The sequence below is a fragment of the Echinops telfairi genome, unplaced genomic scaffold (genome assembly GCF_000313985.2).
Source record: "Echinops telfairi isolate 266 unplaced genomic scaffold, ASM31398v2 ScPeMD7_5592;HRSCAF=6446, whole genome shotgun sequence".
Classification (NCBI taxonomy): Eukaryota; Metazoa; Chordata; class Mammalia; order Afrosoricida; family Tenrecidae; genus Echinops; species Echinops telfairi.
In genome coordinates, this window is record NW_022109491.1 from 14,167,369 (window position 1) to 14,184,421 (window position 17,053).

Genomic DNA, 17,053 nt, shown 5'->3' on the forward strand with positions numbered 1-17,053 from the left:
AGAATACACGAAATAACATGACTTTGCTAAAAGGGAAACATTTCCAATGTGCCATTATAGTGGGAAATGTTACGCGTCTCTCAGGAAAGCACCAATGATGATGTAGGAGATGTGTACAGAACAGTTGAGCTCTACTGGACATACCTGGAAAACTTAAAAATGAATACACACACATGCACATTTAATATGCATGTGTGCTTATGTGTATAAATAGAGAAAGTTATGCGTGAGGGGCCTTCAAAGTCAAGGAGAGGCATTGGAATCTTTCCATGAACTTCTTGAAGTCGCCTTTTAAAAATTTCAAATAACTATTCATGGGTTAACATTGTTACAAGCTTTATGTGATCAGTGCGCCTGCAGACTCTTCTATTTGCAATGTGTATCTTAAAGTGCATGCACCTGAAAGAGTTTTTAAAAGGTTATAATACAGTGTACACTTCACAGAACATGAAAACCTAAAGTCAGGAAATGTCGTGTATACTTGAGTATAAGCCAACCTGAATATCAGTCGACATTTTACCACAAAAACTACATTAAAAATGTGCTGAAAAACTCGGCTATACATGAGCATACACAGTATTTTTTTTTAATGTACTGGTGTGTGTGTGGGGGGGCGGTTCCAGTACAAGCCAGAAAACATGCTAGACAATTTCTAAAAGATCTGTAACACTATATACGGTATTTTTAATTACAACATTTGAGCAAAAAATCCTGTGTAAATAATTAAGTTGAAAACATGCTGCTGGCACATGTAAACCTTGTAGGTAACAGCTTCCCTGGCAGTCAATGTACGGTATGTCCCGTGGTTGTTGGGTGTCCCTGGGGTAGATTTTGACGCACAGTGAACCCATGCTTTAATAAACACCAAGAGGAGCCAATTCTCAGGGTACCAGTAGATAAAATATGAAAATGTAAAGGTTGTAGCCTGACTGCAATTCTTGTTGATGATAGGTGACGTGTAAATTAATAAACCACTTTAGAAAATAAAACCCATAGATGGCAGGCGCCTCCCAAGCCGAACGGTCTGCCATGCTTCTTCTAGGCAATGCCCCTCCAAAACAGAGCGCATGCAGTACACACAAATAATCATGAGTATTCTCATAGCAGTCACAGCCCAATACCTGGAAACCACTGGCATTAGAATACGTCTGCTGTCATCAGTCACAGCAACGTAAACTCTAAAGCAGTGGTTCTCAACCTTCCTAATGCCGCGTCCCTTTCATACAGTTCCTCATGTGGTGGTGACCCCTCCCAAAAAACATAAAATTATTTTCATTGCTATTTCATCACTGGCATTTTGCTACTGTTATGAATCGGGTGACCCCTGTGAAAAGGTCGTTAGATCCCCAAAGGGGTCGCAACCCATAGGTTGAGAACCACTGCTCTAAAGCAAGGAGAATGATCATACGATGGCAATGCTGAACACAGGTGGCCCTAGCCAGCAGAAGAACTAGACACACGAGTTTGCACACGGTAGGATTCCATCGGTTTGAGAAAGCAGCCAGCGAACTCACAATCCGAGCAGTGAGGATGGGGATTGCAGGAGGCGGCGTCTGGGAGTGAGCTGTTTGTCTCTTGGGTCCTAGAAATGCTTTGCTTCCGTTTACACTTATGCTTGAAAAATGTATACAGTTGTATACTTACGATTTATGCACTTTACTGTATGCCCCATTTTAATTTAAAAAAAAACCTTTAGCCCCATCCTGCCTAGTCATATTTGTCCAACAACAACAAAAAAATCGCTTTCTGGGGATAAATGATGATTGTACATGATCCTTGTATCATTCAAGGACAGTGAGCCTGAGCTAAATGGAGAAGCTTGGTATGTTTAAAGTGTCCGTCCTTTTCAACCGGATCAATAAAGTCAATACCATTGAAGAAAAAAATCCCATGGAAACCTCACTAGAGTCTCTAATTTATGCCTAGTCATTTGGGCTCTCCCAGTAAAAAGGAGTCCTGGTTGGCACGCTGGTTAGGTGCCGGGGTGCTAACCCACCCAACCTCTCTGCAGCAGAAAGACCTGGCAATCCCTTCCGGTCCAGACGGCAGCCTAGAGAGACCCTGCTGGGCAGCTGTTATTGTCCCAGGAGCTCAGGATGAGCGAGGCTGACTCATGAACAATATAATAGCCACAGAAATAAATTAGAGTCTGCCGGTGGAGGTAAACAGAAGAAAAGGACGCACAGACACGGACCCAGCTACACCAGGAACTATGCGTTAGTGGATCAGGAGAAAATCCAACAGATAATGATGGGGTAAGTGATTGTCAAAGTAAAGAAATTGATTTGGGCCTTTTCTCTCTCTCACCACTGACAGAATCCGTTTCTGATGAATCAAGGCTTTATACATCAAGGATAAAATCTGGATGTCTTAAGAAAAATGGAAGAATGCTTAAGGATTGTAGGGCAGACAAAAGTTTCTCAAAGATGATACAAAGTATAAAGGAAACATTAATAAGACCATTTTTAAATGTCCGCTCAAGAGGTACCCTCCTTAATTAAAAGGACAAGGCTCATACAAAGTCAGCAGCTGATAAGTATCTAGGATCGATAATGTGTCTCTGTGAATAATATAAAAAAGGGGGGCATTTACAAAGAAAGCAAGAAGTGGACTTCAAAATGACATTATATCAAAGGGAAATATGAATTACCACAAAGATAAAAACGTAGGCAGTTGTATAAAAATAATAGAAATGGATGATTATGCTAGCATGAGATATGATTTCATATGCTAGAGTGGAGGGGGTGTGGGGAAGGGTAAGTTGGTCTAATGTTGCCAAGAATGAGGAAAGGGGACTTATCATGTACTACAGGAAGGGGGATGCATGGTTTTGCCACATTTTGTGTTAGGTAAAAGTTAGCATTTTGTGGTAAAGCTTCATGAAGCTGGGCATAATTTGCATTCTAGAGATTTGGAAGATACTTACCTGGCCAACAAAGTAGAAGAAATTCCTATTTGTGCCCATTTCTTTCTTTCTTTTCCTTCTTTCTTTAAATCATTTTATTAGGGGCCCGTTTCAAAAGAGGTGAAATGTTGATATCATTACTATCTCAATGCAAGTAAAATGTTGCTGAGATGCTCTAGAAATGCTTGCAGCAGCCCATCCACCACGGACTACCAGGAATTCAGGCTGGCTTCAGAAAAGGAATGAGTGTGAAGGCTACCATGCTGCATATCCAGTGGATCTCTGCTGAAAGTGGAGAATACCAGAAAGATGTTTACTTCTCTCCCATTGACTGTGGAAAGGCATGAGACCGTGTGGCTCACAAGTTACCGATAACATGGCAAAGCATGGGAACCCATTACCCTTTCCTGTGCCCATGTAGAACCCATCCACATCCAGAGAGAATTCAAACAGGACAAGCGGGGTGCAGTGTGGTTTAAAGCTGGGAAGGTTATCTGTCAGGTTGTAGGTTTTCACTACACTTATCTGGTGCGGATGGTGAACCATCACCCTAGCAGCTGACCTCTATAAAGAAGTGGAGGAGAGGCATCGGGAGCAGAGAAAAGCCTCTTAGCAGCATGTGATATGCTGTGACACACCCTGCTTGCTGAAAGCAAAGACAACCTGAAGCACTTACTGGTGAAGTTAGTAGAGTTTATACCCCAATTAAAACAAAGCCCCACAACAGGACCAATAAGCAAGATCATGGTCAATAGGGACAGGATTCTAATTTTCAAGACTGCTGTCTTACTTGGATCCACAATTGATGTCCTGAAGTGGCACTGAAGAAGTCAAACAACTTAACCAATAGGGTCCGTCTGTTGTAAAAGACGTCTCGAAAGGGTTACAAAGAAAACATGGCTTTTTGAGGATGAAGGCCTGCCTTACTCCCCAAGCCATGTTATTTCCCATTGCAAACGCTGGACATGAAGAAAGATCAAAGAAAAGAAGGGATGCGCCTTTGAACCATGGCACTGGCAAGAGGAACAGATAAACATGGGCTCCCCAAAGAATGAACAAATATACTAGCTTGGAATATATTTGTTCAGCCAGAATACCTCAAAGAAACAAACATGGCAAAGCTTTAAATCTTTTGTACTTTGAACATGTTCTCATGAGAGACCAGTCCTGGAGAAGAAGAGCATGACTGCTAAAGTTGAATATCAGCCAAGAAGAGGACGAACCGGAACATGGATTAACACAGTGGCTGCGACCAGGGAGTCAGGCAGAGCATTGGGTGTGAGGATGACAACAGGACTGTGCCATGTTGTTGTTGTGGTTGTTGTTGCATACAGGTAGCTGTGAGTCACAATCAACTCAAGGGCATCTAACAATAAATGGAATGAAAATGAAATGATTTTTTCCCTACAAGTATCTTATAGCCCCCTCCTGTGTGTGTGTGTGTGTGTGTGTGTGTGTGTTGAATCAGTTCTGACTCATGCTTAACCTCTATAGGATTTCTGAAAATATAAAATGAATATTTCTTGGAACAGACTTTATTCATCTTTCTCCTATGGAGCTGCTGGCTGCTAAGAACTGCCAACTTCTCCATTCCCAACTCAACGTGGCATCAGGGAAAATGTACATACATACAATATGCGATTGGGTAATTGGCAAAAAAAATTAGAAGCATATTTTCCTCTAAGATGAGGAATGGGTGTGGATTTAGAGAGTAAGACAGAGGGTTCATAGGTACTGATACCCTTGCTCTTTTTTTAAAATAGCATAATAAACATATTTTAGCCACTTGGGAACTTCCTGCTTTGCATAAGGAAACTGCATCCAGCCTTGGCTACCCTTGGATGAGATAAAATCTTGTAGTTACAATGACCTAGGACGCCACTGTTCACCAGAACCTTCTGCCCCAGAAATCCCTCACCTTGCTGCAAACAGATGACACCCATGGAAATAAAAGCTGTCTTTTGTTCACTTCCCCTCTGCATCTGGATTTTGATAGCGTCTTCCCCTCTGGCACTTTCCTGCAGCCACTTACCACAAGCAACTGCTTGCTGTGCGGTCCACCACCTGCATGCAAGTTGTCAGTGTGCCAGGACCAACCAGTAGATGGTTGTACAATACGAGAGGGAAAAGAAGCTTTTGTATGCCCCCATATTCCCCACATGCTGGTCATCTAGTAACCCCGAGAGTGGAGTGGTAAAATACCTGGTTCAAACCACAGGGTGGGCTGTAGAAGCCCACCCAGCAGCTCGATGGGAGAAAGGCCTAGTGGTCTACCTCCAGAAAGATGCCAGTCACAAAAACCCCAGAGGCACTTCTACTTCGTCATATGGGGCCAGCAAGTTGAAACCAAATCAGTGGTGCTCAGGCATGACAGCCTGGGAATTGAAGGGTCAAAGAACCTCCTTACACAATGCTCAGGTCAAAGGGCAAACATGGAAGGTCACGTAAAAGTATGACAAAATAATATGTGCTTAGAAATGAGATAGCTGCAACAGTTTTATGGAAAAATGGAATTAAAAGATAATGTGAGTTCCTTATCGTGTGTGTGCGTGTGTATGTGTACAAATATATGGGGGAGAGGGTGATGTGTCAGAAAATTTGTGGGAGAATTCCATTATTTTAAATTCCATTTTGAAGCCCTCTCATACATATATAGGATGTGTATATGTGTATGTATGAGCGTATATGTATGAAAATATGTTCCCATTCATTCATACTACATAAGTAGTAATGGATCTTGACACAGAAAAGACATTTGATAAAAATCTAATACCTTATGTTGACAAAAACCCTTAGCAACACAGGAGGAGAAGGGTCACACCTCAATGAATTTAAGAGCAAAAGCCAAGCCCACATCCAACATTAATTTCAGTGTAGAACATGTAAAAACACTCCATAGATCAGAAGACTCAACATTTTGAAAATGCCAAGCATGCCATACAATCTACCCACAATACACTCTCAATCCAAATCTCAACACCATTCTTTACTGAAATGGAAAAACCTGCCACCAACTTCATGTGAAATGGAGCTGGACTGAACCAGATCAAACTCACTGCCACTGGGTTGACTGTGACGCAGCGCGACCCTGAATGACAGAACCAATGGGTTTCCAAGTCTGCCCTTCTTTATGTGGGTGGAAAGCCTTGCCTTTCTTTCCTCCCATGGAAGAGAAGGAGGAAGTAAATAACCAAAGCACTATTTAAAAAAAATGAAGCAGGAGACCATACACCTCCCAATTACTAACAGTACTACAAAACCACAGTAATCAAAACAGCCGATACTGACTCAATGTTGGACACATTGATCGATTAGGTCAATGAAATAGCATGGTGAACTATAAGGTGAAGCTATGGAGAAGATGAAAAGTTTGGGGGGAATAATATAAAAACAAAACCAGGGTGCTGGATTTTTGGCACAGTTTATTAACCACAAGTACAAGTGCATGAAGAGAACATAAACTAGCTTAGGAAATTGGGAACTCCCAAAAAGATAGTACTTGTGACTCACCAAGAAACCTACCACCCCTAGTCGTGTATCCTAGAGCTCTGAAAGCAGTAGCATCAACAGAAATGTACACCTTCTGTTGCAGCATCATTTACCATAGCAACCAACCTGTCAGGTCAGGAGCTGGTCTCTAAAATAGATGAACATCCTCAACAATGCACAAGAAACCATCCAGTCCACAAAGTGGACAAAGGACATGAAAAGAGAGCATCCAGGCAGTTAACAAACTCGTGGTCAAGATGCAAAATCAAAACCACAGCAGGATTCCATTCACTCTCTGGGGAAAAGTACACTAATAATAAACAAGACAAGCAAAACCCAGAGAAAAATACTGGCAGATTGTTGTGTGATTGGAGCACTTTACACTGCTGGTGTGATTGATGAGTGGTACAACCACTAAGGACATTTAGTAGGGAACTTGCTCAAAAGTTGGAGATCCCTTAAGATCCAGCTGTGCCCCTCCTTGGGCTATGTCTTAGAGACATAAAAGCGGTGACGTGAAGTGGACTATGCACACCTGCTGTTTGTTGCAGCATTGTTCACAATAGAAAACAAGATGGAAACAAACTACACGTCCACCAGTGGAGGAGTGGATAAACAAACCGTGGCACACAATGGGACACTACAAGCATGACGAGCCTGAGAAACATCACGTGGATTCATCGGAGGAGATGATGATGTGTGAAATAAGTGAATCCCAAAAAGACCGATACTCTGCGGTCTCATTTTTATAAAAAGTGAAGGCTCGGTATATACCTAGGAAGCAGCCTTCTCTGACAGGACTGGGGAAGGGGAAAGAATCACTTTCTACATCATAGACCCTATGTGGACTGCTGAGAAAGATGGAGGCCATGTGCATAACTCTTTCAAGGTAAATGAAGGCCCTAAGAAGTATACAAGGGACACTTTGTTACAACCACCACCACCAAAATGTATGTGCCACATTAGGTAGATCTGTACGTACGTGAGGGAATGTCCGAAAGTTCATGGGAAAATTTAATTCCACTTGTCCATGAATCTTTTAAAGCCCCTTCATGTGTGTATAGGATGGTACATGTGAGCCAATGGTGTGCATGTATATAGATTCGTTGTGCTGAAAGCCAAGCCCACTGCTGTCATGTACTGGTAGGTGAGTTAGTTAGTCTGGCCAATAAACACATGTGGGGTTAATGAAGGGCGGAGGGATAAATGGCTCAGTGAGCCTCGCCTTTGTAGTTCTCTTGGGTCTCTTGCTTTCTGATGGTCGTACCAGGGTGCAGCTGCCTTAGCAGTTCCCTGCTTCAGCTGGCAAGGCTGACTTCCTGCAAGACATCCCCAAGGAGAAGCCGCATGGACCTACCCCGATACAGCCCTGGGTGCTGGAGCAGCCGTTTGGAGACCCCTGCCTGCGCTAGATGCTTACGTTCACTGGCTCCGCTTTCCTCCTGTAGTCGGCTTCATTGCGTGTGTTTTGTGAGATGGAAGAGGACTTTATGGACTGGTGTTGGACATATGGGTTAATGGGTTAATGTTGGCCTTGTGGGTTTGGGCAGCACTGGGTTGGGATGTTGTCTTGATGCACATTAACCTTTACATAAAACTTTCTCTTATACATGAGTTTCTGTGGAATTGTTTCTCTAAAGTACCCAGACTAACACAGTAGGTATGTGTAGATGCATGTTTGTGTGTAACACTACAGATACATTTGTATATATATTAAAGCTCATGGGGGTACTGTTATGAATACTTCCTGATATATCCAAACACCTCATGATATTGAGCTACTGGGCTTGGTATCTAAAGACCACTGTTCTCAGGAAGTATGTAGTTCAATTGGCCCAACATACTTATAACGATCACATTCTAGATCATCTGGGGAGCAGCATTGGGGGCCTTCAAAGCTGGGGAGCAGCAATATAAGATACAACTATTGGTGGTCTCCACTCATCTGGGATAAAAGCAAGTACAGGAACCCCAGGATTAAAGGACTATGAGAGCACCCATGAACCGGGCATTCTCTCACCTGAGACAAGAACTAAATCGTGCCCCGCTACCACTACCAACCTTCCTGACTGGGCACACCCTAGCAGGCCTGAATGGGAAGAAAAGTTAGAGAACAATAGTCAGATTCCTGAGACCAGAGTTGCCGGACCAATAGAGACTAGAACAGCAGTTCTCAACCTGTGGGTTGCAACTCCTTTGGGGGTGGAATCACCCTTTCACTGGGGTCTCCCGATTCTTAACAGTAGCAAAATGACAGTGATGAAGTAGCCATGAAAATAATTTTGTGGTTCGGGGTCACCGCAACATGAGGAACCCTTTCAAAGGGTCACGGCATGAGGAAGGTTGAGAATCACTGGACTAGAGGAACTGCCAAGACTATCCCCCTAAGAGAGTCTGCGAGTTTAGACTTGTCCTCCACATCATAGGAGGACTGGTTTATCAAATAGCACCCGTGGGTTCTGTGCTCCCTTCAATATCAGTTCTGTGAGACCAGTGGTCCACATGGACTCCAAAATGAAGAGCAGTGGCTCATGGGGGCCAGGGACACTAGGGGAGTGGAAACAGAATGCAGAGGAGAATGCCGGCCCACTGGAAAAGGTAACTGATAGTCTGGAAGCACTGCTCTAACGATTGTTCAGTGCGAGCATAATCTGTGTTAACTTTCATCGAAAACACCACAACATACTAATGTGTAAGAAGATAACCAATGGGATGCCTCTGACATTCATAGATTTGTTCTCTATTCTTCCACGTTTATCTAGTAGACATGCATGAAGGGGCCAACGCGAGAAGACAGAAAAAGAGGGCAGAGATTCATGAAATGAGTCTCAGTCAAAGGGTCGGGGGGAGCAGTTGGTACAATTATTTTGTACAGAAAACACAAGTAACACACACACACACAAATCCTCACAACCGTTAAAATATGAGGAAGCTTAAATATGTTGATATAGCCAGAATGTTCCTCATGATGCATTGCTAAATTAAAAAAACAAAACACAAAGCCAAATGCAACATCGTGTACGCAATCAGTTTCCATTTGTGTTAAATGAATGAATGAATGAGTCCAAAGAACCTGTCAATTCCTTAGTAAATTAAAACAAATACCACCTCCGTAGGGCTCAGAAAATTAACTCTTGGGGTTTTGATCTTAGAGGAAAAACCAACATTTACACAAAAGCCTGTAAGCTGGTGGATATAGCTTATAGCTGTGTTTATAATCACCCAAGGCAGATTGTCTTCAACAGGCACCCAACTTTCGACACACTGGAAAACTAGTGTTTTGACCGGAAAAAGCAACAGGGCATCTCAACGGCGCCATGCAAAGTAAAGAGCCCGCCCAGCCTGATGAGACTGCGTACTGCGTGTTCCCTTTATGCAGTACCGTTGGGACGAACTGAGGGGCTGCCAGAGTTCAGGGGGAAGATGAAGGTTGTGACGGTAAAGGAAGGGGGCAAGGGGCTTTTTGGGGGTGATGAGACTGATTGGGGTCATATTTTTAAGAAAGCTATAAAATTCATAGAATTGTAACCGCTTCCTCTCCACCCCCAGAAAAAAGGATCTCAGTAATATACAGAACCATACAAAATTAACCCTTGCTCTAAATGAAATATTACAAGTTACCATGGAATTGGGATGGGGGCTTTGTCTGTCATCGGTAGAAACAAAAGTCTAGGTTTAGAAGGGAAGAGGCAGGACTTCAAAGGCAGCATCAGGTGTAGCTTCCAGACAGAACTACCCCTCTCCCTAAGGTGCTAGTCTCCAGAGGAAAAATCAAGATAAAGGTTGATCATACCAGGAGTAAAGGGGGGAGGGAAACAAAGGGCCAGAGAGGAGACAGGCATTAGCTAAGGGGAAGGAAATATTCTACAAGTGGGAGGAGCATGGAGGGGGACAGACAAAGCTATCTTTCGATATGCTGTTTAAATGGTTGAATGCCAAAAGGATGATTTGAAATGTAAACCCCCACTTAATTCACCAAAAACCATTTTCTATAAAGTCTATTGCCAGTCATTGCTTTTTGGGGCACCAAAATCATGGTGGCAACCGTGACTAACTGTGTAACTGCCGGCAGGCTAGCTAACCTCTATAGTTACCAAGACAAGGCAAAACAAACACAACAGTGATATCAATAGTGGTAGATCGTGCTGGATTCTAACTCAGGGTAGCCACATGTCTGTACAACTGTGCTCCAAAGGGTTAGGATTGACTGTCTTCCTGGAAATTGCTTTCTTTAGTGGTGCCTCTGGGAAGCCTCAAATCACCAAGCTTCTGGTTAATACAACAGCCAACTATGGTGGCCACATGCCGTACCAGGGCTCCACAGAGACCCCTCCAGCGGGCATCAGTTGAGGGCAACCTCAGTCTTCCTTTAAAAATAAACAAGCAAAAAAAAAAAAAACCACCCAAGTTCTTTGCTGCTTAATTGATTCTAACTCACAGTGACCCTATAGCACAAAGTAGGACTGTCCCATAGGATTTCGAAGATTGTAATCTTTAAGGAAACGAACAACCTCTTCTTTCATCCCTGGAGCAGCTGGTGGATTTGACCCCCAGACCTTCAGTTAGCTTCTGAGCACTTTAGCCACTACTCACTGTACTCATCTTGCTACATCTGTTAAATAAGGACGTTCCAAGTACCTAAGCAGCATGGCACAGATGCATGGGGCGTTCAGTGACTGAACATTGGTTAAGCCCGGGCACTAGCTCCCGGCACAGAACCAGGGCTGTTTGAGAGTGTTAACCGATATGGATTTTGAACCATCTTCCTGTTCCTCACAGCATGTTGTGGGAGGACTAGTCTCCTGCCATTTGACAGATTGGAACCCTGGGCCCAGAGGGGTTCTGGACCGGCCCCTCGTGCACATCAGGGAGCCGACTTGCCACAGAAGCCCAGCTCTTCCTGCAAGAAGCTTGCATGAGAATCCGCTCCCTTGCACCTGAAGAGCAATCCTGAAACCAAACCCATTTCTAAGAGGTTCTACCTAGGTTTGCCCCACCGCTTCTACGTGCCTAAAATCCCAAATTAAAAAGGAACTGGAAGGATAATCACACACACACACACACACACACACACACAAAGGGTAATTACTGACTTTATTAAAAACATCGATCACGAAGCCACATCACCATTGTTATTTCAGGCCTGGGAATTCAGTGTGTACAATAAAGCCATCTGATGATGAAAGATAGAAGCATGATTAAATATGTTAATGAAAGTGCCAGGCAGCATCGCGACAATTGGAAGGGGCTTCAGGAAGTTGGGGAGGTGGGGCTGGAGGTGGGAGAGAATGGCATTTGGCCATGAACTTTTCAAAGCCCCCTGGTATGCCCAGCTCGTGGGTCTCCCCGAGGTGAGGCTGCTTCTGTGAACTTTCTGTTCTTTGGGGTTCTCTGGCTGCTTTTGTCTTGTGGGTTTAAAAAGCACCTGGGTAATGAAGGTCTCGCAGCACCTGGGGCGGACTGGTTAGCTTGGCCTCCTGCCCCATGCCTATGGCTTTAACCTGTCTTCCTTCCCTGCTCAGGGAATGGGCGCCCAGAGCCTGGTTTCTTCTCTGCTCAGATCTGGAGGGAAGGGGACACAGAAGGTGAGAGAGAAACTAGCGGGTGTCAAGGCTCAGCCACTGGCCAAACCATTCCACACAGAGGTCTGCGTGCGTGAGGACATTCGTTCTAATGTACGTTCCTCTTGCTTTTAAAAGAAGACTGGCCTGGGAGGCGGTAACTAACTTAGCAGGGTAGTCATTCCTGGCACTTCCTCAATATACAGCGTGTTGTCCTCCCAGGTCGGATTGCTCTTTCCTGCTGTCTTAGGCGAGGTGTGTCCACAGGGGCGGAAGTGACATGCCGTGTCTGTATAAGGGTTAAAGAGCTGGCACTGTGTGTCTGTCTGTGGTACATGTGCCATCTGCTTGGGACCCCTGAAAAGTAGGATGAATCCTGTCTGACCATAGCTGTTGTGTCGAGCCCTCGAGACTGGGGGCTTGTTGGCACTGATCCTGCCGTGACTCCTGCACCTGGCCCAGGTCAGTTCGTGTGGGCCTGGGGGCTGGGCGTTGAATGCAGCTATGTGTGCAAAGAGGTTGCTCTTTCCACTGCCCAGGAGACACTAGCACACGCAGGAGAATGCTGGGCCGTGCTGGCTTCACCGTGTGAGGGACAGGGAGGACGCACGGACACAGATCCTAGTCAGGGCCCTTCCATAGGCTCTCAGGACGCCCACGGGAGTCCGAATGTCAAGGCCAGATGTAAATGTATCAATTCATTTGATATAACCTTGTGCTAGAATCATCTAATCTCGGGTGTGTTTATGTGTGTGTGTTCCCACATACTTCAAATGAGAAAAATAAAACAACCTATTCTTCAAAGCCCCTGGCCTACAGGGAGCCTTTATACTAAAAGAGATCCAGGAAAGATATATTCAGGGAGTACACAATAGCATTGTCCACTCCCTTGAATGACTAAATAGATATAAGATGCTTTCCTGGAACCGAGTGACAATAATTTGGGCCTTGGACATAAAGGAGAGGCAAGAACAGATAAGGAGGCAAGCCCCTGGGGAATAGATGTGGCTGGCAAGCATCAGGTTCACCATAGAACATTAGATCAAGCAAGAAAGCTCATGATACTGTCTGGACGAGTATGCGTTACTGTGAGTGGGGCCGGGGGAGCTCCTGCACGCCACTCACAGCACGGATGGACGGAATGGGCAGTCCGCTTCCAGAGCCGTGCCGCAAACCACTGAAGTCACCGAGTGAGGGTGATGCACACCATTCCTGAGCGTCTAGCTGTGTAAACTGACCACTTTTCATTCGGTCACGCTGACTCATGACGCCCTCACATGTCAAAGCAGAACTGTGCAACGCCGAGGATTTCATAAGTATAAGCTTACAAAAACAGCTCGCCTGGCCTTTCTTCCAAGGGCATCTAGATGAATTCCCAACTTCCAACTGTTTGTGCAGCAGCCAAACATGAGAACCAGTGACCCCAGCCTAGGACTCTACACTCATCTATATACAGGCACACACAAGAGGACCCTTGACAAAGCTTGTGGGAAAGGAATCCATGAAGTTTTAAAGCCCCTAGTCTATATACTTAAACCCACTACCATCAAGTCAATTCTAACTCATTGTGACCCTGTACAGGGTGTCTGAGACTAACTATGACAGCAGACAACCTCATCTTTCTCCCATAGTGTGTTCAATGGGTTTGAACTACAAACCTAGTGGTTAGCAGCCCAGTGCCTAACACACAAGACCACCCGGGTTCCTTACTAGGAGAATACCAATCTATCTCTCTCTCTCTCTACACACACACGTGCACACGTATATACTATGCACATCACATCAATTCCACATTTCTGAGCATATAGATGTATACTAAAGGAGTATATCATTAATATTATAATAATATACTTGTATACAGAAAAGCATACATCATAAACCAAAGGAGAATTGTTAAAAAGATGAATACACAGTTGCAATACTTCATTGAGCATGACTCATGACTCGGAATGTCCAGTAACACCCCCCACCCCACCCCCCCCACCCCCGATTCCAGAGCTTTGCATCTTTCTGCCTGGAAGTCGCTGCTGGCACCGTCATCAAAGCCATGGGGAAGGAGCAAGAGAGAGCCAGCTTTTCAACGGCTTGTTCGAGCTCCACCTTCCACTAAGAGGAGTCCTTTAAAAAGGACAATGAACAAAGTGCAAAGCCCTTTAATCAAATTCCAATGAAACAGGCAGTCAAAGGGCAAATGGAACTCCTGCCTCACTGCTCCTGCCAATGTCACTGAGGAGACCTAGCCCAGGGAAACCACAGCTTGTTGATATGCAGAGACGTGGTAATTTACACATTTAAAGCCGATAGTTCCTGCTGCTTACAGCCAACTCTCTCTCCACTGAGTACCCTAGAATCTGTCACCCCAAAATAACTACACTTTATCGTCTAACTATTTAAAAATAATACAGTCATGAGCTCTGCCAAGCATGGTTCTGAAACTGAAGAGCCATTTAATACACAAAACACTGTGTTAGGTGACTGGGTTGCTTGGGTGGACTTAAGAGGCCCTTGTGGGAGTAAGAGGGTGGGGTTGCCTGCAGGAGAAACTCACAGAGACTTGAGGGAAAGGGTGTTATAGGAATATTGTGCGCATTCGCTGCTTAGCTTCCAGAAACACTGGGCGTGCTGAATTGATCTGGCGCGAATGAATACGCTTCAGGGACACGTTTACATAACATATCCTTGCTGACCTGCATAGTCATGATTTGGAAGTACAGAAAACTTGAAATATAGTAAGACAGATTAAAAACCTCAGTACATTCAAATTAAGGAAGGTAGAAAAGCCAAAGGGGAAAAATAGAGAACAAAAATAGCACAACTAATTCTTGATTCATCAAAATCCTCAACAAATGCATGTGAAGTAAATGCTCTAATTTACATTTGTTAAAAATAATCCAATTTAAACCATTTTAAAAGAGACACCAGGAGAAAACACGAGTAGAAAGATATCATTGTTATAATAAAAAAGCGTAAGGCCAGTTTGGGAAGAGGACCGAGGACAGTATCAGCCTCACATCGCTCTATAATTGACAAAATAAATAGCCCAAAAGTGGTAACACAGAAATAAGTACTTGACAAATACTAAGATAGACTCACTGAACGAATATGAAATGCCACACTCAAAAAATAGATACAAGAACCCACAAAGCAGTTATAAAATATATAAAGCATGCATAGTTTAAAAAAATTATCTGTAAAACATTTCTCAAAAACTGTAAGTCAGTATCACAAGAACTACTTCCTCTGGCGGCAATGAAATTGTTAGGAAGAAAAAGCAAATATACAACTTCACAAAAATGCATAATTGGGAATTTTAAAAATCACTCAACTAAAAAGAGGTGTCATAAAGGAAATGGAAACTACTATGAATTGAAGGATAATGAAAACACTACAAATAAAAACCAAGGGGATTCTGCTAAACCCACACTTTTAAGGAAAATGTCTAATGTTAAATAAAGTACCCTGGGTGCTGAAGAATATTCAACAATTTAACCATTCATGTTATACGATTACAAAAGGTACGGAGGGGCAGACCAACCCTAAGAATAACATGGCTGTTAGTTGCCTTCAGGTCAATTGATACTAGAGCCCAAACTCAAGGGATCAGAAAAAACATCACCCGCAGGACGGATCAAGAAAACCAAAATTCTTCAACATGACTAATATGAGAATCTCCCATCTTTTTGTTAAAATCAAGAACAGATGATGGCACAAGTAAGCAATGTTAGGAAGGAGAGAGGGAACTTTAAAACACGTCCGAAATAAAAGGGCTATAAATACACCTATTGGATTGCCAATGAGCACACCACATGAATTGCCAAGCACTAGCAATGACTTAGAACCAAGGTGACTTTTCTAAGCCTGCTCATGAGAATGCAATTTGCTACAGACACTATGCTTATTAGAGAAGTACGTCACTCAGGGCCCAATGATTCCAAGAAACTCTTTTGAATGTGGTCTTAGAAGATCTACAAGCAACACCAGAGCACGTTTGCTCACCAGTAGCTGAAATGCCCATTATCCAATTACGTGCCTACTCTAGGAGCACCGATGAGCCATTTTCAGTGTATGTTCATGTGCCATAGTCTCAAACGACAATAAAAAAATCACAACTACACACAATCAAGAGTGCAAGTGCCACAAATGTCTGAAGGAAAAATGCAAGTCAAAAAAGATTATGTATGATTCCTCTTATGTACACATCAAAAACATACAAAATAAAGCAGCACACATTTTGAAATAGATACCTGTGTTTATGTATATGCCATATAAAACAGCAAAACCTAATGCCAACCCATCGAGTCTATTCAAGTCATAGTGACCCTCTGTAAGGTCTCTAGACAGGGACCAACAGCTTCATCTTTATTAGCACCCCAATGCCTAATCCACTGCACCGCTTTGGTAGCTATATAATCTGGTGTCAATTTAGCATTTAAAAGGATTAAAAGTGAAGGGGTGGAGTTTATGCTGTCAGTCAAGCTATAGCCAATCAGGCCTCTGTGTGGGCATGGCCTTCCCCTAAGCATTCTGGGAAAACTGGGGGATTTCCTCCTTGGAGGCAGAAGACACACTCTCCCTCTGCTCAGTGCCTGTGAGACATCCTAGCTGACAAGAAACTCCCTCAGTTCACTCCCTGAGATGATGCTGTACTGACAAGACACACGGCTCTATGCCCTGGGAGATGGAGAAGCCACATGGACCTGCCCTGATGCAATCAGACCTCTGGATCAGGAGAAGCTACATAGAGACCACTGCCAGTGCTGAGATGCTTACACCACCACTGGGTCCACAGACTTTCTACCCACTAACCTGTGATCATCCTTCATTCAGCATCATGGCATGTATTTCATGAGTATGAAGAGGATTTTGTAGAATGGTATCGGACATATGGGCTAATAGCAGACATATGGGCTTGGACTGGACTGGATTGGGATGCTTTCTTAAAACACTCTCTTATACACATGAGTTTCTATGGATTTGTTTCTCTAGCCTACCCAGACCAAGGCTTCTTATAAATAAACACACATACACATAAATATTATACGCAATCTGTGTATGAGGGGAATTCAGAATGTTTGAGGAAACAATGAATAAAAATATA

At 43.7% G+C, this 17,053-nt stretch overlaps 1 long non-coding RNA gene and 1 other non-coding gene across 2 annotated transcripts in view; both read right to left on the reverse strand.

Moving 5' to 3' along the window:
• Positions 1 to 17,053, reverse strand: part of LOC123522286 — a 41,234-nt gene that overhangs the window by 20,421 nt on the left and 3,760 nt on the right. The gene's annotated exons all lie outside the window — the stretch shown is intronic.
• Positions 610 to 672, reverse strand: LOC115871361. Its single transcript, XR_004047240.1, has one exon. It is a non-coding gene; the product is annotated as a U7 small nuclear RNA (small nuclear RNA).